The following is a 23,065-nucleotide window of genomic DNA, read 5'->3' on the forward strand; positions in this document are numbered from 1 at the left end:
GGCTGAAGTGGGAAGTCACCTTTGAAAGTCAAGAGCAGATGACTCAGGAGCACATCCAGTCAGGTAGTTACCCAGCCCAATGACACCACAATCTCTGCTGTAGTGCCCAAAGAGTCCTTAAACTGGCTGTGCTGGCTAATATTGCAGTAAAAATAATATTGACTAAATATTCTGGATAGTAATCTTGCAGGAGCTAGCTCACCCATGCTTATACGCACCTCAGTGTCTGATGCATAGAAACACCCTGGAGGATCTTTGGTTTTTTATGGGCAGATCAGGGCCATTGCCTCTATCAAGAGCCAGACCAGGTTATAGGCCAAGTGGGCCTAATAAGGAAAGACCTTTCCAAAATGATATTTCAAAAATAGCCTTTTGATGTGGCTTGGCCTATTGCAGAACATTGGCAATTGTTATGGTTTGTTCAAAACCCTGGACATAATCACAATTACAGAGACTTGTTTTTATTTTGTTTCTATAAATGTTACAATCTACAGCCCAAAAATGTAAAAGAAAAAGCAGTGCAGAAAACAAGGTATTGAAACATTTTATAATTTCTTTATGTTGTTTTTAATGAAACCAGCCTACTTTAACAGGTGAAGATTTGACTAAAAATGCTTCTGTTTAAAGATCCTCACAATAAACTGTAGCTTTATTTTTGTCATGAGTGATAAAACTCTCTGTCAAAGGACAGGGTTGCATTTCCATTAAAATCTTAAAATCCAATTTATGTGCTGTGGTTGGCTTAAATGCACCTATGTTTCATTTGGATTTCTTCCTGAGTGAAAGGTGCAAAATCTATGATCAGCTTGGATTTTTGAAAAGAGTTAACAAAAACATAAGTACAGATGAGTACAGCATCTCTCTCTCTCCCATGAGAAAAAAAAGAAATACAGTGTTTAGTGAATATCTTTCCCATGTGAATTAAAAGGAAGATATATGTAAAACTGCTTTTAGTATGCAAACTCATAAATTCAAGAGGAAACTGTTAAAGATCTGAGAAGCTTTCACACATACTGATTTCAATAAAAATTGAAAAGACTCAGGGGAAAACACCATCATGCCCTTAAATTCACCATTTTAAAACCTCTCAAGCTTATATTCTGGGCACAGCTCAGAGTATTTTATCCATGCAAAATGGACTGTGTCTGCTGATAGCCTCCTGCTGCCAGGGACTGGCCAGGAGAGCTAAACAACATCATGCAAAGATACCCTGGTATAGCTCCAGTGTTCACTTTTTAGGGGGAAAAAAGGTATGAAGTCTCAACTCTGATATATTTCCAATCTTTTTTTTTTGCAGCTCTTCACAGAGTAGTTCCATTCATAGTGACAGACTTCAGCAATATTAGACTAATGCCTATGTAAAGGGTACGAGAAACCACATCTTTTAGTATACTTTATTGCAAGCTTTCCCTGCAGTTTATATGCAACACAACAGGTTAAAGATCCTTAGAGAAAATATCTTTGTCATCTAGATACTCTTTTTAAGAGATAAAGTTACTGAGATAAATAGGACAATACCAACAGCACAACATTAAGGTTATGATTCCTAATGGCCTTAGCAAACTTAAGCAAATCATTTTTGCAATTCTGACACCATAAATGAAATGGTTTGAGATGGTAACTCCAGCATTTGAAAGAGCAACTCTGACACATACTTTGATTAGGGAAGCTGACATTTCTGTTAAAGTTCAGCAAGTCACAGAATCCTCTTAACATATGGACAAATACTGCAGTGTTCTCTTCTGAAAAAGGTGAGTGTGATTGCAGATCTCATAAGTTTCAAAGGCAAAAACAAAACTTATGGCATGTGATCCACTTTTTCATTCTCAGCAAAACATAGAGAGATGGGGAGACAGATAAAATACCAAAGCAGAATAATGATAATAATAAGTCCCACAAATGCTTTGAAGACTTAGAGAAGACAAGAAAGCAATGTAAATTTTGCTACTATACAAATATTATGGTACTGAAATTGCTGAGATAGAAGTTAAAGAATATTTAGCATGATATAATCACTCTTCTGGTTTGATGACAAATAAGCCTCAAACCTAGAGATGGGACTCTAGCCATATAGCATGAGTTTTACCAGACAATTTTGCCCATAGCTCAGATTACCTCTATCTGTATCTCAAGATCTGGATGTACAAAATATTTCTGCAAATTTAGAACATACGGAGTGGAAAGTAGTAGAAATCCTGCCACCACAGAGCCTTCTGAAATGTTGCAGTATTGCTGGGTTGTGACTAGATAGGTGTACTAACAGATTACTCATCACAGGACTGGATCCAGCAAGAAAGTAGAATGCAAACTCTTTTATGCAAACATGCAAAAGTATTTAATTTTTTTTTCAGTTCAAGGTCTGGGTAATGGATCTGGTCAGTTCACATTTATTTAAAGCAAATTATCCAGTTCTCTGTTTTTTTCTTCATCTGTTCAAAAACATAAAAAGAGGGTCTCTGCAGGAAATAAAATGAGGCACTGAAGTGTACCATAAAGAGTGAGTATTTCCACAGGGCTTACAAACAGAATATCTTGAAGAGGAGGATGCTCCATTTATACCATCCACTAACAGTTGATGCAAGCTGTTAATATAACTGCACATCCTAAATCATGAGAATAAGGAACAATCTTCAGAATTGTTTAAAAGGTTTATAGATGCTTTTATTGAAATAAATGTACTGGAAATAACAGAATCAGGAAAGAGTCTGAAGACTCTGAAGTTTGCATAAAGAAACCATTATGAAGGTGTGCCAATAGAATAATTGTTTGACATTCCATTACCAATGCATCTTTTTTATTGCTGTTGTTGCTATTTTTTTTTTCTTGTTTTAAGATTAATTTTATCCAATGGCTTTTCCATTTAAAAAACAAAATGGAAGAACTGTTTCCTGAGATGTAATGTGGAAACTTTCAAAGAAATACTAAAAATCTAATAAAGATTTGGCATCAGTATGAGATGTGGCTGGCTTTTTTATTGGGATTTACCTCCACTCTTTGCCATCTCAGCTGTACTACCACACTTGCCTCTCATGACATTTTCATTTTAGATACCATATGGAACCTGGAAATAGAGACAACATAAAAACCAGAACAAAGGATCCTGTAAATTGAAAATTTCTAATGTTTTTATGTTAAGAAAAAGGGTTTGGCCTCTTTTATGATGACTCACAAGCCAAAGTGTCTACTAGGATGTCAGTCTTGGAGGATGACTGCCTAGTTATACAGTAAAGGATTGCACAAACACTTTACAAATATTTGCTGTTTTCTGCGGAACTCAGAGCTCTGTCACCCTAAGTCCAGTTGTGTCACCCTAAGTCCTTGAGGTATTCTAGCCAAATTTCTTGAGTGGACGCTGTAAATACTAATTAAAAAGACAACTGGCATTTTTGCCTCTTTCTATTTCTCAGTGTTGCTCTCAATGTCAGGGTTCATATTGGAGAATCTGAGGATGATCCCGGACAAGGTAGAAAGAGGAGACAGAAGGGCAAAAAGCCTTTTCTCCTTTCTTTTGTGCACTCACTCGTAAACCACCCTTTAACAAGATGAAGTTTTAGCATTCAAGGGAAAAAAAAGCTGCCTGTAACTTACTGAGAGCAACAACAAACTGTCTGCAAACATGTGAAACAGAACGATAACGTCTTTTGATCATCACACCACAAAGCATAAAATACCTTGTACTCTCTGTAATATATTACCTTTGAATTTTTTTTGGAAACAAATTTTATGTGAAAGATCCTAGACTGGCAGACCTTCAAAGAAACTTCTCAACATGGGAGTCATGGCTCACTCCCTTGTTTCCCCTCCCAGGCCCTGACAACAGTCATCCCAGCGGCCTTGCTGAATGAAACTGCTCACATGGAAGGGGCAAAGGGGCAATTAAAACTCAGCCTCAGCATGGGCCCTTGTGATGCTTCTGGTGAGGGTCATGACTTGTTCCTTAGGTAAAAAATCATGTCATTCAAAACATAGGGGCTTAACTTTTTAAAGTTCTTCACAGAACAAGAGACCTCTGAAGGATATTTTAAGATATCTTTAACTGCCCCGGAAGATCAGGGTTAATGACATCACTTAAAATTCTTTGCTAGAATGTTCAGTGCTATATTGTTTTTCATCTTCAAATTATTTTTTTATAAATTCAGTTGTTGATCAGTTTCTCCAAGACAAGTTTGGAGTCACAGTTAGGGGGGCTCTGAAGGGCCAGCAGCTGAATGCTGGGGTACCAGCTCTGCTCAGTTGTGCTCTGGGGAACTCTAGGGAGCAAGTGAGACTACGAGCTGGGCCTGGTTCTTCAGCATCTGAGAGGAACACTTTGAAGGGAATAAAAGGGTCAAAGTCAAAGAGAATCGCTAGAGTAAAGAGGTAATGCAAATGCAGGATATGTTTGGGAGAGGGATCACTGCACGAAACATTCAGCTTCTTTTAATCAGTATTTAGCCTCAGTTCAAAATGGCATTTTGCCTTCATAGCAATCTCCTGATTCCTAAGCATATTTCATGAGATGCAATGCAGGTAACCATGTGCTCTGATGTCTTTGGCATTAACCTCTTTCTTGTACCAAAGATCTGTGGGACATTCTTGGCATGAGCTATCTGTCTTGTACTGCGAGAAGGACGAATGTCTTTCTCAAGTTCTCTATTGCAAATGAACTGTAATCCCTTGATTTCTAGAGCTTGGGACTAAGTTCGTAATAAAACCATTTCTTCCAGTCCTCAGATGCTATTTCAGACTAACGCCCACAGGAAGCTCAACTTCCTCCATTAGGTTTGTACATGCAGAGGAATGTGAGCAGGAAAATCACTAGAAACGGAAATATGGTTTCCGAGAAACAGGCAAAAGTGCCTGACAGCATGTCCTCTGCTCACAGAAATGTGGTCAGTATCTAGTCAGCTCTGAATTTTAGGGTGCCTTAATAAGAAGGGAATTTTCAAGGGCAGTGGAAAGGCGGCCAAAGTAACAGGCCAAAGTCTTACTCAGAGGAAACTCCCCCTAAGCTCAATGGGAGTTTCCCTTGAGAAAGGGCAGCAAGGTTTAGCTCATAAACCCTGCATATGGATTTAGCAAAAAAAGGATTTGTCTGTTCAGATTGGAGAAAAAAAGTTTATTCTCTTATGAACAAACTATACATATGGACCTTATTAATTACTGGGAGTTCCATAGGAATTATCTGTTCACCAACATATTTATTTCTCCTAACATCTAATGTACCTTTGACCTTTAATATAGTATCAATATTAAAAAAATAAACCAATAAAATAGCATGGTTACCAGAACTTATGAGTTTCTATTGTATTGTCAAAATACTCTCTTTGCAGTCTCACTCATTTCCTGTCAGGAGAGTTTGTCTCCAGTCTCCTGTACATAAACAAGCCCAGGAGCTGGCCCAAGCCAGACATTTTGCACAGCTAACTACAGAAGATAATTTAGAATAAAGAAAATAAAATTGTCCCCAAAGGACCTGATCTCTTTTTGGGTGTCCTATATCCCTTTGCCTGGCTTTTTAAACATCCCCCATTCTCCTTCTGGTTAACAGCCAAACAAAAGCAATGAGAAGGCTTATTATTTTGTTCTGCATTTCTAATGAATTTTTCAGTTGACTCTAAAGACAGTTTCCTGAAAGGAATGTGATTGTTCCTGAGGCAAATGATGCACTGGAATTGTTGCTCTTTTGCAACTAGTGAAAGGAGGTTGGGGTGCAGCTCCTTGGGGGGACATATGCATTAGTTCAAGTAGGGAGAAAGGCCCATCTCCAAATTAATATTTGCCATTAGCAGAGCCTTGTGTCTATATTGACACACTGGGGATTTGAGGTAGGTTGTGGAGGGAGAATCAACCTTTGCTCCACAGTGCACCATTTTATCCTGTGGACATACCCAGGCCAACGTCTAAGCCTGAGTCAGAAAAAAATTATTAATTTTGCTCCAATAGCTTTTTCTCTTGAGCTCTCACCACAGAATAATCCTTTCCTCCCTATAAACTTTTATCTTTAATTGGTTTTTAGGGACTCTTATTCATCTGCTTTTTATTCTTTGTGTGAATAATCCTGCCTTTCTCTTCTCTGTTGCACCTCGGACCTACAGTCATATTTGCCTTGTTTTCTGGGTTGGTCTTTAAGTAATGTGAGTTTAATGCTGATACTGCTTTAGTGATCTATCAAACCTGTGCCAAGAGCACACACTAAATAGATAAATAAATAACCCCTCTGGTATATTTTGATGTGCCTTTGAAAGGAGGAAAATTCCTTTCACATGGCCTCTTGTCCCTAGAAATCTACAAGTTTCTTTGTCTTGGCAAATAGCCAAGCAGCACCGTACCATTTTTCTTGGCCAGTGTTTTTAGGTCTTTTGAAACCAGACCAAGTGTTCACATGGTATTTCTTCATTTAACAGCTGCAAGACAGTGACCACAGCTGCATGTGCAGCTTCCATCTATAGCAAGGGACATTGTGGGTTTTTTCTGAGATAGCTGACTAAACGAATTCAAACTCAGGACTGATACAGGCAGTGCTGTGACTTCCTACAAAGCTGTTTTACTCTACCTATAAACCTCAGGGTTTCAGAAAGCAGAGCCAGAGAGAGGCCTTTGCACGGTGATCGTGTATACACATGCTAATTTTCTGCATGCAAAGGATCAAATTAGCATCTCCCAAGGTGAACACCATGCAAGTGGACTGAATCTGAACATCTGTAGTCCACCTGGCAGCAATCTTTGGGAGCCCACACTGCTTGGTGCTTTCCCTCAACCCAATCCAAGTCTCTTGAGGTTACAGGCTTAGCTGTCTTTTTAAATTGACCCTGCTTGGAGTGGTCCCTTACATCATTTAATTTCATAAGCAATAAACTAAACTATTTGTGAGACTGGCCTAAGTTGCTTGCTGACAAAATGCAATGATGCTTGTAAAAAAGGGGAAAAAAAAGAGAAGGGGAAAAAACCCATCAAAACACAGTTCATGTGTAAGGAAAAGACAGCCAGGAAACGTTTATGATGGATCCTGAAAGATCAGACATTCCGGAAGTGGAAAGGAGGAACAAATGTTTCCCTGACTGCTTGTTAGGGGTTTCTGTGGTGTTCCAGTGAAGAGTGGTGAGGTTTATGTGGGGTTAAGATATCTGAAACTAAGCCTGGCAGGATGGAAAGATTCTGACTATGCTTAAAAAGAGACCATGCATTTGTGCACTAAAACTTGCTGGTTTAAAACCATAATAATAATATTATTAACCTGTTGGTGGTGGTTTGAACATGAACTGAGAATGGAACAAATCCATTTTAAAAGCCACAACAGAAATAGCATCCCAAAACATCTTATGAAAAACTCCTAAGATGTTAAATTTTTTTTCCAAGACTAGAGGATTGGGGTACTAGTCAGTGAGGTGGATGTTGCTGCTTGATAGATTTATTTATGTACAAGGATGAGTATTAGTTTTTTATCCATTTGTTTAGGAATTGCAATGACCACATTGGGAAAGCAGAGTTCCTGCCCAAGAGGTCATTTAATCTACACAGAGTAAGAAATAGATAGATAGGACAAACTGACAAAGACTGCATGAGATAACAGCTAAGGTCAGCAAAGCAATCACAGTTTTCCTTTTGTCCAATTTGCTTTCTGTTTTTTGTTCTTGAAGAATAGCAGTGGCTCAAGGCTCGCAAGCATCGGGAATGTGGCTCCCCTACTGTGGTCCAGCCTGGGAGAAGCGGGGTAAGGGCATGGGCAGGTCTGTGAGGGAGCTTCCTGCTGCATGAGGCAGAGCCCTGGCAATCACAGGCAAGGAGGCTGAAATTGCCACTGAGGGAGGGCCCTGGGGAAGTGAGCTGAGCAGTGACTGCAGACCACCCTGGCTCGGCTGTGACAGCAGGGCCCTGGAGAGCAGTTAGTGTTTCCTGCCTCTGAAACTCTCCTGGAGGTCCCTTTCCTTTTGGGTCTCTGAGGTGTGTGCTTCATGGCTCTCTGCCACAGAAAGATTTGGGCACATGGCTCGTAGGGTCAAAAGGAATGGCCACCCTTGTAGTAAAAATGAAGCTTGTCTGTGTTTGTTGAATTCTTTTGGCATGTTTCTTTTGCTGAGGAGAAGCCTTCACACGCTGTCGGCTCTCCCAGTGCAAGACATGGCACAGTTGCTCGGCTCCTCTTGCTAGCACTCAGTATTCCCTCTGTTAGTTGTTTTTGGACTTAGAGTTTTGCAAATTTGTCTTATAATGCGCTACCATTTTAATGTTTAAAAGCAACGAATGGAGAAAAATTAAAGAAAAAAGGATTATGTGTTCTACTAAGGATCTAGTTACAAAACACATTCAAAGTTTGCTAACAATTCCATAGTTATTTCAGGGTGTAAGCAGTCCAATGGGTCAACAGGTTGCTTTTATCCCTCCCTAGCACAAGCACCTTATATTGGCATGTTTACATCCAGCTGCAGCATAGCCCCTTGTGCCTATTATGTATTCAGACATCATTAATAATTGATTAACCCTTTACAAACCACTTAGATGTGGAGTCTCTCTCTAAAGTGGAAACAGGAGCTGATCAGTGAGGTGCTTGTCAAAGAGGCTATTAGACAATATCCTTCCTGCCTGAACAAACCCCATTCTAATTAACTAACACATGAATTCAGGTAAATTCTATTCCATTTTTATCTGGAGTCTCCTTCTGCGAATTCAATTCCTTCTTTCAAAAGAGATTTCAAGTACTCCAGGGGATTTGGGCTGTATTTTCTATGAAAACATTTTCTACCTATGTCATTTATTAATTCACCAATCCTATATATGGTCTTCTTTTCCTCATGACACACCAGGAATTATGCACATGCACTCAGGGGTGAGTGGGCTGTAATGATTTCCCCGTGTAAGGCTGCCAATATGTTTGTTGTTGAAATGTGCAACTATACAAAAAACCCTGAGGGAAAAACATGTGTGTAAGTTGGACGAGTGGCTTTGTTTGAAGTTCTGTAACCATAAATGAATTGAATGTATTTATGGGTTTATAGAATCATAGAATAGTTTGGGTTGGAAGAGACTTTTAAAGATAATTTCATTCCAAAACCACCACTCCCCCTCTCTCCATGGACAGGGACACCTTTCACACTAACAGATTGTTCAATGCTCCATCCACACTGACCTTGAATATTCCAGGAAAGGGGCACCCCAAGCTTCTCCGGGCAACCCATTCCAGTGCCTCCCCAACCTCATAGCAAATAATTTCTTCCTTACGTCTAAACTAAATCTATCCTCTTTGCTTTAGAACTTTTACATCTTGTCCTATCACTACAAGCCCCAATTAAAAACCTTTCTCCACTTTTTTAAAATGAGCTCCTGTAAGTGTTGAAAGGCAGAAATAAGATGTCCCCAGAGCCTCCTCTTCTCCAGGCTAAACACCTGCAATTGTCTCAGCCTGTCTTGATAGGTGAGGTCTTATCCTTCTGATCATTTTTGCGCCTCTGCACCCACCCTGGCAGGTTTATGTCCTTTTAAAGATCACAGAAGTCACAAATGTGTCTGCCAGTGGCCAGGGCTTTGGTTTCATCATCCGCACTGAACCTAGGAAGGTTATAATTCTTCCCACCTTTCCTCATAGATTCCAATGAAAGGACCTCTCTTGTCCTCTCCCAGGCAATATGCTGTAGCCTACTGTTACAAACCACTCTGAGGCAGGGTAAAAAAGATTTCTGTTAATAAACCCCTTGGGGTGAATTAGAGTGAAATGACACTAAATGACCAGTGTATACATGAGACAAATTTATTTTAAAACAATTTAAATGCAGTGCAAAAGAAGTATGTGGCCATCTTGCTTATTTTTGATAAAAATATAAAAATATCAAAAAGAAAATACTCAAGGACAAGAAAGGGAAAGGAAGGGAAAGGAAGGGAAAGGAAGGGAAAGGAAGGGAAAGGAAGGGAAAGGAAGGGAGGAAGGGAGGGAGGGAGGGAGGGAGGGAGGGAGGGAGGGAGGGAGGGAGGGAGGGAGGGAGGGAGGAAGGAAGGAAGGAAGGAAGGAAGGAAGGAAGGAAGGAAGGAAGGAAGGAAGGAAGGAAGGAAGGAAGGAAGGAAGGAAGGAAGGAAGGAAGGAAGGAAGGAAGGAAGGAAGGAAGGAAGGAAGGAAGGAAGGAAGGAAGGAAGGAAGGAAGGAAGGAAGAAAGAAAGAAAGAAAGAAAGAAAGAAAGAAAGAAAGAAAGAAAGAAAGAAAGAAAGAAAGAAAGAAAGAAAGAAAGAAAGAAAGAAAGAAAGAAAGAAAGAAGGAAAGAAAGAAAGAAAGAAGACAGTGGAGAGCAAAGATATTACTACTCATGGATCCAGCAACATGACCTGATTGTTTCTATTTTACTGCAGTAACGGTCACAGTCTTGATCCATTGGGGGGTGGCCCACCAAACCAAGAGTTTGTCAGCTTACACACGTTCAAGATGGCATGGGAACACCCAGATCCCTGCTCAGGGAGGAAATTCTTTGTTTCTGATGCAACACTATGGGGCATGTGTAGTCTTCTGATGGAGAGTTCCCAGAAAGAGTCTGGGGGTGCTTTGGGGCCCTTGATGGCCCACAGACCCCTTTAGGGATAGGGCTGCTATTTGACCCTGCTTCTTGCAACTGTGCAGCTGTGTCATATGATGAAAAAGGGGAAGTTGGCATCAAAAAGGCATTGCACTACCTCCACAGGATCTTCTTACCAGCCATTGCTCTTAGCTGGTTTGAAACATCTTCCTGAAGACTCCCGATTGTCCTGCATGCAGTCAACCAAACAGCAACAGAGCAGTGGTTAAGTTGCCACACTGCAGTGGCAGGGGAGGGATAAACATACATGATTTGCAGTAACTTCTGATAAAATACACTTGATGGCTTAAAAGCTTTCTATATAATAACATTAATTCCTACTGACTCCTAACCAAGCCTTTTTCCAGTTAAGAAGAACCAACATGTGAACTAGGAGGGACTGAAGTGACTTAGTTTGACAACAGAGGCTGAGTTCCACAAATGAAAGGTTTTGCTGACAGCACGCTCAGGGGATTCACTGTGGAGTTTCATAAATTTAAAATAAAGCACCTGCTTCTATGTTGAGTCCTCTATTTCTGTACTACTGAATGATCCTTTGAAACCAAAGATATTGATATATTCTACGCTTCAGGGGAATTGATAGAAACTTTAATCAGAAAATTAAATAAACCCAAATCTACTGGCATTACATGCTAACACTTTTGGAAGGAGTGACATGACATTTTATAGTCCTCCTGCAACTGGGCTTATTATTTACCAAAAAAATTTAAAAATTCAATAGTTTCTTCAGAGCTATTGTGATAGAGAAAAACAACCTTCTCATCATTTTGAGGTGACATCTCAGTGGGCTTTAGTGCAGTTTCAGTGGAGCGGGAAGACATGCTCTTCAGTGATACAAATATTTTTGACAGAAGGAATTTGTTACTTCTTAGATCTTCATCTCTGTCTCTGAATTTCCTTAAAAGGTCTGTGCCACCATCCTACCCCTTTCATCCTTTATACACTTCCGAGGCCCAGCTGTGAAAAAACAGAGATGTGAAGGTAGGCACTTGTCTGTGAAGCAGCAAGGTACTCTGTAGAGGCCCTCCTGAATTACACATACAAGGATCTATGTCTGAAGTTCCTACATTGCATCAAGCAAAATAAATCTACAAATTAGCTTTGTCAATTCTCAAGTAGAATTATACAGAATGATAAGTAAATATAAAACCTAAAAATCCTCATTTGTAAAAAACTAAAAATTCATGTATGTGTTAATATTTAAAGCTAAAAAATCCTTCAGAAAAGGTACCTGTTCTGAAACTAATCTGTTTCCCCGAAAAAAAGTGTTGCAAAAGTAAAGAATGAAGTCCTTTCACCTATGTAAGTCTTTTTCTGAAAAGACTAAGGATCTATATCGAGGGAGCTTCCCAAGTGGAAAGGCATGAAATGTTTTCATTTTATGTCAAAAATAAAGATTCTACATCCATGTTCTTGCTGGAAACTAATAGAAAAATTCCACTTTGGGATTTTCTTTTTCCAGGGCAAATGTTTCAAAATGTGAAATATTTCTTTATAGAATTTTAAAAAGTGCAAAAAACAAACAGCAACAACAAAACAAAACCAACAAAAACCCACAAAAAACAAAGAAACAAAAAACCCTAATAAAAGATCTATTTGTAAACAATTCTACTAGAGCCATCACAGATTTTTAATTTCAAATTTTGCAAGAAGACAATGACTTTATGTATAAACAGAAAGATTTTTCATTTATAATCTTCACATTTCTTGCTATTATGACTATTATTTGTGATATAATAAAAAAAATGATTCATCTGAAAATGGTTAGATATTTCACACAACAAATAAATACATAATCTACAATAAAAGAAGCATATAACTAGTGTTCTGTGAATCTATAGTAGTTCATCCTACTTCTCAAATACTGGAAACTTCTGGAATAGCGATAAAATAATTTTTTCTATAATCCAGGCAGAAGCAGGTCTTTTTTCCCCTCTTAAATGAGCTGACATTGAGTTTTTGTGGTGTGCTAACTTTGGCTGGCTGCTGGGTGCTCACCAAGCTGCTCTATAACCCCCTTCTCATAGGACAGGGGGAAATGATGTGGAAAAGCTCATAGGTTGATATAAGTTCAAAACAAGGACAGGCAGATGATTTACCAATTACCATCATGGGCAAAACAGACTCAACTTAGGGGAAATTAGTTTAAGTTATAGAGAATGAAACAGAATAGGATAATGATAAATATGAAGAAACTGTAAACCACCCTCTAAACCCCATCCCATCATTCCAGGCTGAATTTTCTTTCTAACTCTTTCACCTCCTCCCTCCCAAGCAAAGCAGGATGATGGGGAGTGGGAGAGGTTGTCAGTTCCTTGTGTTTCATCTCTGCTCTTCTTTATTCCTCATGCTCTTCCCTGCTCCAGAGAGGGATGCTCCCACAGGATACAATGCTTCACTAACTGCTCCAGGGAGAGTCCTTCCCACGGGGTGCAGTTCTTCAAAACCTGCTCCCGCATGATTCCCGTCCACAGGGAGCAGTCCTTCAGGAACCAAGCGCTCCAGTGTGGGTTCCCTGCGGGGTTACAGGAACAGACTTCAGAACACAAAATTTTGTTTTAAATCCATTTTGGATTTATTCTAGAATGATGCAAAGTTCATAACTTTTCACAAGAATGGGATCTTTAACAACAGGTTCTGCTCATGATCAAAGTCAAGAAGGAGACTTGTGCAACTCTTCTAGATAACCTTGCTTAATGCCTCATTCGCATCCATTTATTGTGAATATATTCAGAGATACTGCTCCCTTTTGCAAATTATCACCATATTCTGCAAAAAGTTTCTCTGCAGGACTAACTTTGAATTCAGGAACAAAGCAGAGGTACCACCTGTTGAAAGATGAACCCATGGAGTAATTTCCAGGACAGAGACTGGCTTCTTGACTGTTGTTTTTCATGGAAGTAACCTTAAGGGCAGAATTTATATAATAATCCATTAGGGACAGACACAATTGGATCTATCATAGCATATAATGACTTTCTGGGCCACATGTCACTTTGTTTTGCATCTTACAGGCAATTTGTGAATGGCAGTTGGTGAGACAAGATCTGCTATATATCTTTCCAGTAGAATATTGAACATGACACAATAAAGTCTGATTTTAATCTCAGGATAAATAATAAAAATAACATAGAAAAGCTGTTAGTAAATACTGTAAAAGGAAGTGCTTGAGGGTGTTTTCTGATAGTGTAGTTATTTATAAACCTCTCCTTCCCACATTCTAAAAGACTCATTAAGTATGGGGATTCTGGATAAGAGCAATAGAGTGCAATGTGCAGTGGGTAGCATGCCGTAAATATTCAAAAGGCACTGGAGAGTCCTTGTTCAGGGACCAAGCTCGGGAAGTGATGTAAACTCTTCACAGAGCACTTAATTTGATTCTCTCCAAGATTTATTTCAGCATGTGATTGATGGAAACTGACTAAGTGGTAGTGTGGCAAAAGTACAAAAGCTATTGAACTATTAATGTTATTTATAAGGACAGGACAAACCATGATAAGCAAGACCAATATGAAATGTTTGTTTACTTATTTGGCGTGAAAATCCTCCCTTTGTGAGGGGCCAGAAGGACTGAACAGGCTGAACAGAAAGCAAAGACAAGCACTAGCCTCCCAGAGCCATCACAGGCTCAGCTCAGCTTACAGTGGTGTGGGAAGCAGGTTAGGGCTGAGAGCTTTTACGAGACATTTTGGAAGCACTTTGTGCAAAATAAAGTATAAACACAAAGGCCCTGAACCTCCTTGGATTCAAAAAATATTGTTCTTCATCTCTGACCTGTCAGTTGCACTGAGCTTTGCCATTTCATCTTTCTTGTTAAGGACATCAGAAATGGGTAAGCAAAGTGGAGTAGCAATCAGTATTCTTTGTATTTGACAACCATTTCAACCTCCCAAAGAAATCACCCCTTTCTTGGGTCCACATTTCCTGAGTGCTTGGAAATCACCACAACATAAATATATGCCAATCAAGTGGTTAACATAATAGCATATCGTGAAATTATATGTAAACATCAAACTACATTGATTGGGCAATTTCCTATCCAGTTATTCTTGAATTACCACTTCCCTGAATATGTCTTTTAGGAATGTCTCGGCTAGAAAGCCATCTGCAATGTTTAGATCTAGTTTATTCAAAATGTTCCAACTCCCACAACACGAATGGGTAAGTTATTGGCCAGGTACAGAATGCATGGAGAAATATGGGTAATTGACCGGTAAACATTTGTCTGAAATAATTCAAGAACCTCTTGCTTGTCACTTGCCGCATGAGCTCAGCCTCTAACCCATTTAATACCATTATCCTGAACTCAAGCAGAGGGATCAGACATACCAACATTCCAGTACAGGAATCCCTGTGGTATCATTTAACTTGGAGGAGGAAGGAAGAGTTGGAGTTGCAGGTGGCCTTGTAATTCTTGGGAAACATCCCGCTTCACATGAAGGTTTCCTCAGTAACTATGCAAAGCCAACCAATGTGTCAATCAAACTGTAGTGAGTAGTCAGTCCAAACATCTGCCTTCTTTGTCTGGTTTCCCTGGGTGTTCTGCCTGGATTTTGTAGCATAGAAATACTTGACATGAAAGCATTTGCTCAGTTCACAGATAAAGGCACAGCAGCTTCTTGGACTCCTGTCTTATTTGCTTTAGCCAACCAGTCATCTGCATGACAGAGAACTGTTTTTAATTTGATGCTGGTGCACTGATTAACAGTGCAGGTCCCTTAGACTTGCCAATCAGAAAGATTAGGCAGTGAGCTTGTAAAAATTTACTTATGAAAAGTGACATCTCCGTATCAGTTCATGCTGGCATCTATCTGCTAAAAGAAAAATGAAACCAAATATTTTGTGTCATATAAATCAAAGTAGGAAAGAACGGGAGGAACGTGTGGCACTTTTCCCCAGTGCATCAGGCAGTTGTTTTCCAGATAATAATTAGATCTCATTCACTTATTGACATTTTAGGCAGGATTTATGCAAAAAAAACCCCCAAATTTGGGAGTAATATGATATTCAAGATCTGCTTTCAAATTTATTTCAAGTTCATATAGGCCAAGGAGACTTTTGTCTTAGCAGAGCTTTCAATCAGGAGTTGTTTTGCTCCAAGAAGCCTCCACTCTTCCGTTATCTGCAAGATATGTGATTTTTCTTTTTGTGATAATGGGTCTTCTGAAAAATCTTGTGGGTCACCAGGTCTAAATAACACCTGAATATCTTCCAGCTGTCTAGGTCATAATTCTGATCAGAATCAGGATGCATAGAAATTTCATCTTCATACAAATTTTGCCAATGTATTTTTCAGAAGCATGCACAAAAAGTTCTGGGCTTTTAGTTTAGACCAAACATTATCTCATCTGTCCTTGCAACCACATATCCTTCAAGGATCTCTAGAATTTAGGGAGAATGCTTATGATAGATGATAGAAATATGACAGAATTATAAACAGAAATTCAGGTGAACCTTTAACTAGTATTGTTCCCCTTAGGTTCATGTGTCTAAATGCCAAGTGCCAGCCGAGACAATGCAATCTTTGGCCATGTCTGTTCTATCAGAAGAATGAAACAGTAACTAACAAAGCAGTATATTCTTTCCTTCCTGGTTCTTGGCTTTACCTGGGTTATCAGTTGTGGGGCTGCACAGTTCCTGAGAAGAGTTCAGATCCCCTACCTTTGGGCTGCAGTGGATGTGCCCAGCCCTGCCCATATCCAAAACACCCAGCATGTGAACAGGAGTGTGAGCTCTGCTCTTCCCCACGCGTGCCTGGGCTGACCAGCCCAGCCCCAGCAGTTCAGCAGGACAGATTTGACTGGGAGCCTCAGCGGGACTTGGGACTGTGACATCCACGTGACAGTGGGGACATTTGTCTGTGTCTATTCTAGGTAATTAACAGCCCCTGGGCACAGGAGCAAGGCATGGGCCATGACTGACCCCTCTGCTCACCTCTACAGGCTCCCTGCCTATGCTCAGACTTGTACAACAGCAGGAAGGGGCCAGGCACTGAGGCACTGGTACCATCCTGGTGTCTCACCTGGAGATGGGTGGGGGAAGACACCTGGCTTTGGGAAAAAGCGTTCTCCCTTGTTTTGTATCTGCTCAAGACACCCCCTGTTGCTGTTCATGTGCATGTATATAGTAAAACTTTATTGCATGATGTCTGAAATACTTTTGATTCCGGCTTTTCTTGTCTGGTCCATACATTAATTTGACCAGGCATATTTTGCCGCTTTCAATCAGACAATCTTGAGTGTCTGTTATTGTGATAAAATGTCTCATGTGCTCTGCCAGAAACTGTCATATCCCCATTGTTTACTGATTCCAGGCAAGCTTAGTCACAGTGGCACTACAACAACAACAACAAAAAAAAAAAAAACCAACTTGAAAAATAAGTTAGAATAGGAGATAAAGATGATAGGGCTGTCTTAGGACTTTAAGATTGCTATAATTAATCATTTTATGAATAATATGGGTTTTTTTTCTTCAAGTCCTGGATTCTGTGTTGTTTGTTGAATGTTGCAGCTACTGCCTTCTGTCTTGGCTTTTTAATTTTTCTAATTGGTGAGGCAATAACATAGCGAAGATGGAATGTGCTATGCAAGTGCAAAGCAAAATCCAGGCTCATTGATTTTGGTGGAAATTATGGCCTACATCTATATTTTATGCTTCCATAGCACATTGCACACTTTTCCATTTATGGGATAATGTCACTGGAGAGAATACTTCACATTCACTTCTGTATTATTTAGCCATGCAATGTGATAGTGATAAGATCAAGATGTTCGGCAGTAAAATCTCAACTGTTTCAGCAAGTGATTCATGGTTAGTTGGGGTGTCATATCTGTTAACAAGCTTATTCATCATCTTTGCTTTTTCCTTGTGGAACAGGTAATGAGTGGTAACTTGCACATCTCTTTCTCTACTCATCCACTTCCCTATTACAGAAACAGTTGTCTTTCATTGGATAACAATAAATCTTCCCTTATATTTGGTGTTCTATTTATTGGCTTTATGCTTGGGTTTTTGGGTTTGATTTGGTTGGGTTTTATTTTTGTAGTTTTTGTAGGTTTGTTGTTGTGGTGGTTGGCGGTCTTTTGGGGGTTTTTCTTCGTGTTAAATCTATAGATTAATTCACATAAGAGATTTTTTTCAGAACTTCAAAATCTGAAATGAAGTCCTGTCTGGTGCTTAAATAAAGGACAGGACAGAACACCTGGTCTGACACAGACCATTATAAACATGGACCACTGCCTTTACCTGTCTCTTTTTCCTAAAAATGGGACAATCTAACATTTATCCTCCTTACGTAATGGTAATGTTTCATGACTTAGGAAATGTTTATAGCACAACACTGTTATTAGCATAGCATTGTTTACTTCTGCAAATGTTGATTAAAGACACTAAAATTATCTGGATGATAAGAGTAAGGTACAAAAGGAAATGAAAATGAGGCTTTAATCACTCTCTCAGTGTATAAAGGAACACAGATAAGACCATTCCCAAACACAAGCTATAAATAGGAAATTACCCAGTGAGTACAATTTTGTCACATGTTTTGTCTCTGGGGATTGCATGTAAGCAGAACTGTGTCTTTGCTACCTGCTGCCACAGGCTGCTAGCTTGGAACCAAGATCTCAAACATGGTGAAAGGATAAAGACAATTAATGGCCACAATAGCTCACATGGGTCTCACTTCCACAGATTCGGTCACCTTGAGGAGACTAGCTTTCAGTGGCATGCTGTGGCTTCAATTACATGGTAGCTGCTGTGTTACTGTTTTGCCTTCTGACATTAATATATTGCCAGGATAAAGATTGCCTCCTGAAGGTCTGTACTGAGTCAACTTCATGTACGAAGCTAAGAGTGACAAGAATTTCTTCTGGATTAGACAAGTTAACCTTGATCTTGCTGACTCAAGCAATGGGAGAATCCTTTGTGATTCATTACGAGAAATGCTGCTTTTGTCTAAAAGCCTGCAACTCTTCCATTACAAGAGGCACAGATTCAGCTCTCCACTTCTCCTAATTCGGTTGATCCCTACGTCAGCTTGCTGTGATGCTTGCACATCCACCCATGTGTGTCTTTTCCTTGCTGAGAAATTCCAACCACTGTCCCCATTTTCATTCTCTTCTTAACAAATTCAAAAATTCTCAGAAAAATGGTGAAATCAACATGGAAATTTGTGACACAGTGTCTCTGATGCCTGTATGAGCCTTGAAAAGTTATATATTTACTTCACTAGTATTTTAAACCTTCATAGCTCATCACTGTTTCTTTCCCAAGTTGGGTTTTCCCTCACATCTCCTTCTTGTTAGGTTTTTGACTTTGGGTGTCTTCCACATGCACACCAGCTGTGTGCACATAACATACTCTTTATGCAGAGCAAATTAGAAAGCAGCTTTAAGTGAGTACCAAGTATCTCATTCAGAGTCTGCCCTCATCAAACTTCCCCTATTGGAGCACAGGTAGAGCAGAGGAATAAGAGAGATTTCTTGTGGGTTCTCCATTACTTTCCTTCTCAAATTTCCAGTTGCTACTCTAGCTCTCAGCCAAAATTATTGTTCATAGTCCTTGTTGATAAATTTAGGATTACCATAATCTATCACAGGATTAACAGTCTCTAACTTCATGAAATATAAACCACTCATCCACCTAGACTTCAGCAGTACATCTACTGGAGATGGTATTTGAATTTTCCCTTCCTCCCATGCCCTATAACCCTTCCTGTTAACCCCACAGTTACCCCCTTGCCAGTAAACTGAGTAAGGTCACGGCGCGTCCCAAGCCGTGGCACAGCACTGCCCATACTATAAAGCCATAAAAAAAGGTACATGACATGTCTTTGGACCAGACAATCCAGTACTATTCCAGACAAGTACTGGACATGGCTTAGGGATCAGCATGGATTAGAATTCACAGCGTAAGTACAGCTCCCCTGCCTGGGAATTAGAGAAATGTTAGTTAGACATTAACTGTGCTGTATCAACTGGCTACATGTACAACCACATCAGTGTTTTGGTTTACATCAGACATATTTATTAAAAGCTTCTTTCCAGATTGGTTCCCAGTTCCCCACAAACCTATCTGGAATAGAAAAAAGAGTTCACATATCCTGTCACCTAGGGCATTGCTTCACCATGAAATAAAATTGTTGCAAGTATGCTACCCTACCATAATTCCTAAGTTACTCTACAAGAGAGCTAAACCAAAATGTTACTGCTTAAAAAAAAAATTTCAGAGTCTTGTTGTAGCTTTGAACATTGGATGTAACTTTAATAACCACAGTGGACCTTATGACTCGAATATGATACCAGATATTTCTCTCTTTTTTTTTTTGTTTCTTTAACACCAGTATCTTATGTAAGACAGCCTAGTTTGTACTCCAGGGTCCATCTAAAGACTCACAGCTCAAAGCACCAAATCTTTGTTCCCAAAACACATTAAGATTTATCCACAAGCAAAAGCTGTCCTGGGTTAGTTCTGCAAAAGGTGCAGCAAGATCAGCATGAAACATCATGTAATATGTGGACCATAATTCTTACTTGGTCACAAACATCAGGCAGTATTTAAGTACAAGTTTGCAATGATTTCATGGTCCTAGATGTCATTGCAGCCTTTCTTCTAGTCAGATACTTGTGGGATCTTCTTCTTAAAGGAAAGTATTGAAGGAGAACTGGAAAATGTGATGTCTTTCCCAGATAATATTTCCAATTTACCCCATTATCTGAAGTCCCAGAGAATGTCTGTTGGGTTGTCAAATTTTGTCATTGAAAGGTGGCCACTGTACTTCGAAAAATAGACAACAATAGCCCAAAATTCAGATTGAAAAAGGAAGCCTTTTTAGAGGAAAACTAGAGGAGTAGATATGTACCAAAACCTTTGGTTAATTTTAAAGACACATACCATGACTTTCTATGCATGGCATGGGTAAACAATTAATTGAAGAGCATATCTTGGGAAGTTCATTGCAGAACTTTGCAAGGTAATCTGGAATGGCATTAAGATCAATGATGGCTTTATATCAAATGACGCCCATCTTCCACATTTCTACAGTTCTTATTTTGCCACTCCTCATGTGCCCTCACAAAGACAAGAAAACAGACAAATGGGAGTATGGAAACCAGTGTAGAAGATAAGAATGATTTAATCCAACAGATGTAGAAAAAGATTCCCTTGAACATGTTTGCAAAACAAGTTATTGTTTTGTATCGTGCAAGGATTAGATATCTTGGGATAATCTATACTCTGAGGAATTACCAGTTTGCTCCGGCCCTGGATCACACATACACGAGACTATGAGAAATCCTTTTCTGGCTGTTCCTCTGCCCAGCAGATGGACATGATAGATATGGGATTTTAATTTTTTTTAATTTAATTTTTTCCCTTTTTGTCTCTTTTCCTAAGTCCAGTTGGCAGATCTTGTAATTTGTTGTGTTGACCCTTGCAGGGGCTTGATATTGAACCTACCATCTGGCTAATAATGAGGCCAGCTGGACACTAACACCAAGATTCAGTCCCAGACTCACATCTTCTTCATTTGGCTTCTTTTTTATCTGTTTGTTCTTGTTATGTCTGGACCCAATAGACATCATGTTTTGCAAAGTCACACAAAGTTCTTAGCCAACCTTTTAGTTTCTGGGTACACTTAATGATGGCAGGAGTGTGATTTTCCTGTCCCCTTAGGCAACATTTTATTGTTGTATGTGGACCATATAAGATGACAAAAAGAGAAAAACCTGATGAAACTGCACTCACGGTTAATAATCAGCAAAGTTTTCTGGTTGCAGCAATAGTTCAGATAAATCACTGGTTCATTTCCCCCAGAGTTTAATTGAACCACTGCTCTTACACACCCATTTGATTGATGTGACAGTATATACAGATTCTAGATTCATAAGAAGTAAATATTTTTCTGTTGTTAAATTGAAGATCATGCTCTAGGACATTCAGAACAATTGAATCTGACAAAGACTCTTGGTACACTGGATGTTATTGGGTCCACCGCAGTGGAACTGTCACAGACTCATATTTGTACTCTACATATGCTTGCTTCAGGACCCCACTCTGTCTGCTTCTCTCATGTCATCACTGGCAGTGAAATGAGAGTTAGAGGATCTAGGTGTCGTTGCTGGACACAAACAACTGATCATACAGACAAAAAAGACTCTCCTTATACTGCTGTGTAAGGAAAGGTGAGCAGGAGCTGAGACAGCAGCAAAGCAGGCAGGGCACAGCTCTCACCAGCACAGCCCCTCAGCATCCCAGCAACATAAGCAGAGCAGGTCCAGGGAGAGCAGCTGCTTTCAGCCTAGAGCTAAGATTGGCAGACAAGTCTGTAGGGACGAGGCAGGTCTGAAGTCAAGCCAGGAGGCCAAGTCTGGCTGTCAGGGTCAGAACTCACATCAGTGGAGTATATGGGCAGGCATAGCTGAAAAATTGCTAAGGCTTTTAGTGCAACAAACCTTGACCAAGGCTTTTGTGCAACATGCTCAATAGTTCCTGCCAAAACATATAGGATGAGAAGAATCAGATGTATTACGTTTTGTAAGTTTAGTTTTGGTAAGGTAACATACCAGAAGTCTCACTTTCAAAAATATAGAAGTAGGATGTAACTATCCTTCTGTCATTAATATACTGAAAGACATCTTCTTTAATACTTCACAGACAAGTATTTCTCTTTATTAACATGAATTTGCAGACACTTTATCCATGAGAGACTGAAAAGTCAGTGTCTATGCTGTGATATCCTTGCTCCCATCCAATAACATGCCAGTGCTGTATCTTCGTGTAAGAAAGAGATCATTCTTCCCCTAGGGAAGAATCTTGCTCAACATCTGCTCTATGTCTTCTGCAGCTCCTGCTGTTGCCTCTTACACAGAAAGAGCCACTCTATTGTAAAGACCTATTTGGAAAATGATCCATTTCTTGCCAGCTGTTAAATGAAGTGCAGTGCAAGAACAATCCTTCACATGACCGTGGAGATAAGTTAATGACACTCTGCCAATCCGGTGTGTGTTGTCCCTATTTCACAAAGTTTACAAGGTATATACCAAGGTTTGTTCTCCCTGAATCCTCTGAAGCTTGTAGTAGCAGACCATTGATTTACGCTGTTGTTACCTTAGGAAGCACAGAAGGGTTCATGTTGCCAGGGATGTGGGATCAATCCTGTAATTACAGTCCATTAGCAGGGAAGCCACTGTTAGGCCTCTCTTGCATTAGAAATAGACCATCATTTCTAAAACTGTCTAAAACAATGAGGTCTATGAAAATAGCTCCCAGTTGTGAGGAAGACGATTGTAGAATCAGCTGGCAAAGGTAATTGCATTGGAGCACAGGTCAGCACAGAAGGGAGATGGTCCTTGTCTCAGTGCATTAAAGACAGTCCACTATGGTTTCAGAGTGATTTTCAAGGCCACATTTGAAATCAATCTGCCTCCAGGTGGTTTTCTTCAGAAAGATTTCCCATTAGATTTCTACTTAGTGTTTTGCACCCTGCATTCTGCTTCATCTGGGAAAACTCTAAGGAATTGCTTTCAGATTCA

Source organism: Chamaea fasciata, unplaced genomic scaffold (assembly GCF_029207755.1).
Source record: "Chamaea fasciata isolate MVZ Bird 193981 ecotype frontalis unplaced genomic scaffold, bChaFas1.0.hap1 SCAF_1, whole genome shotgun sequence".
Classification (NCBI taxonomy): Eukaryota; Metazoa; Chordata; class Aves; order Passeriformes; family Sylviidae; genus Chamaea; species Chamaea fasciata.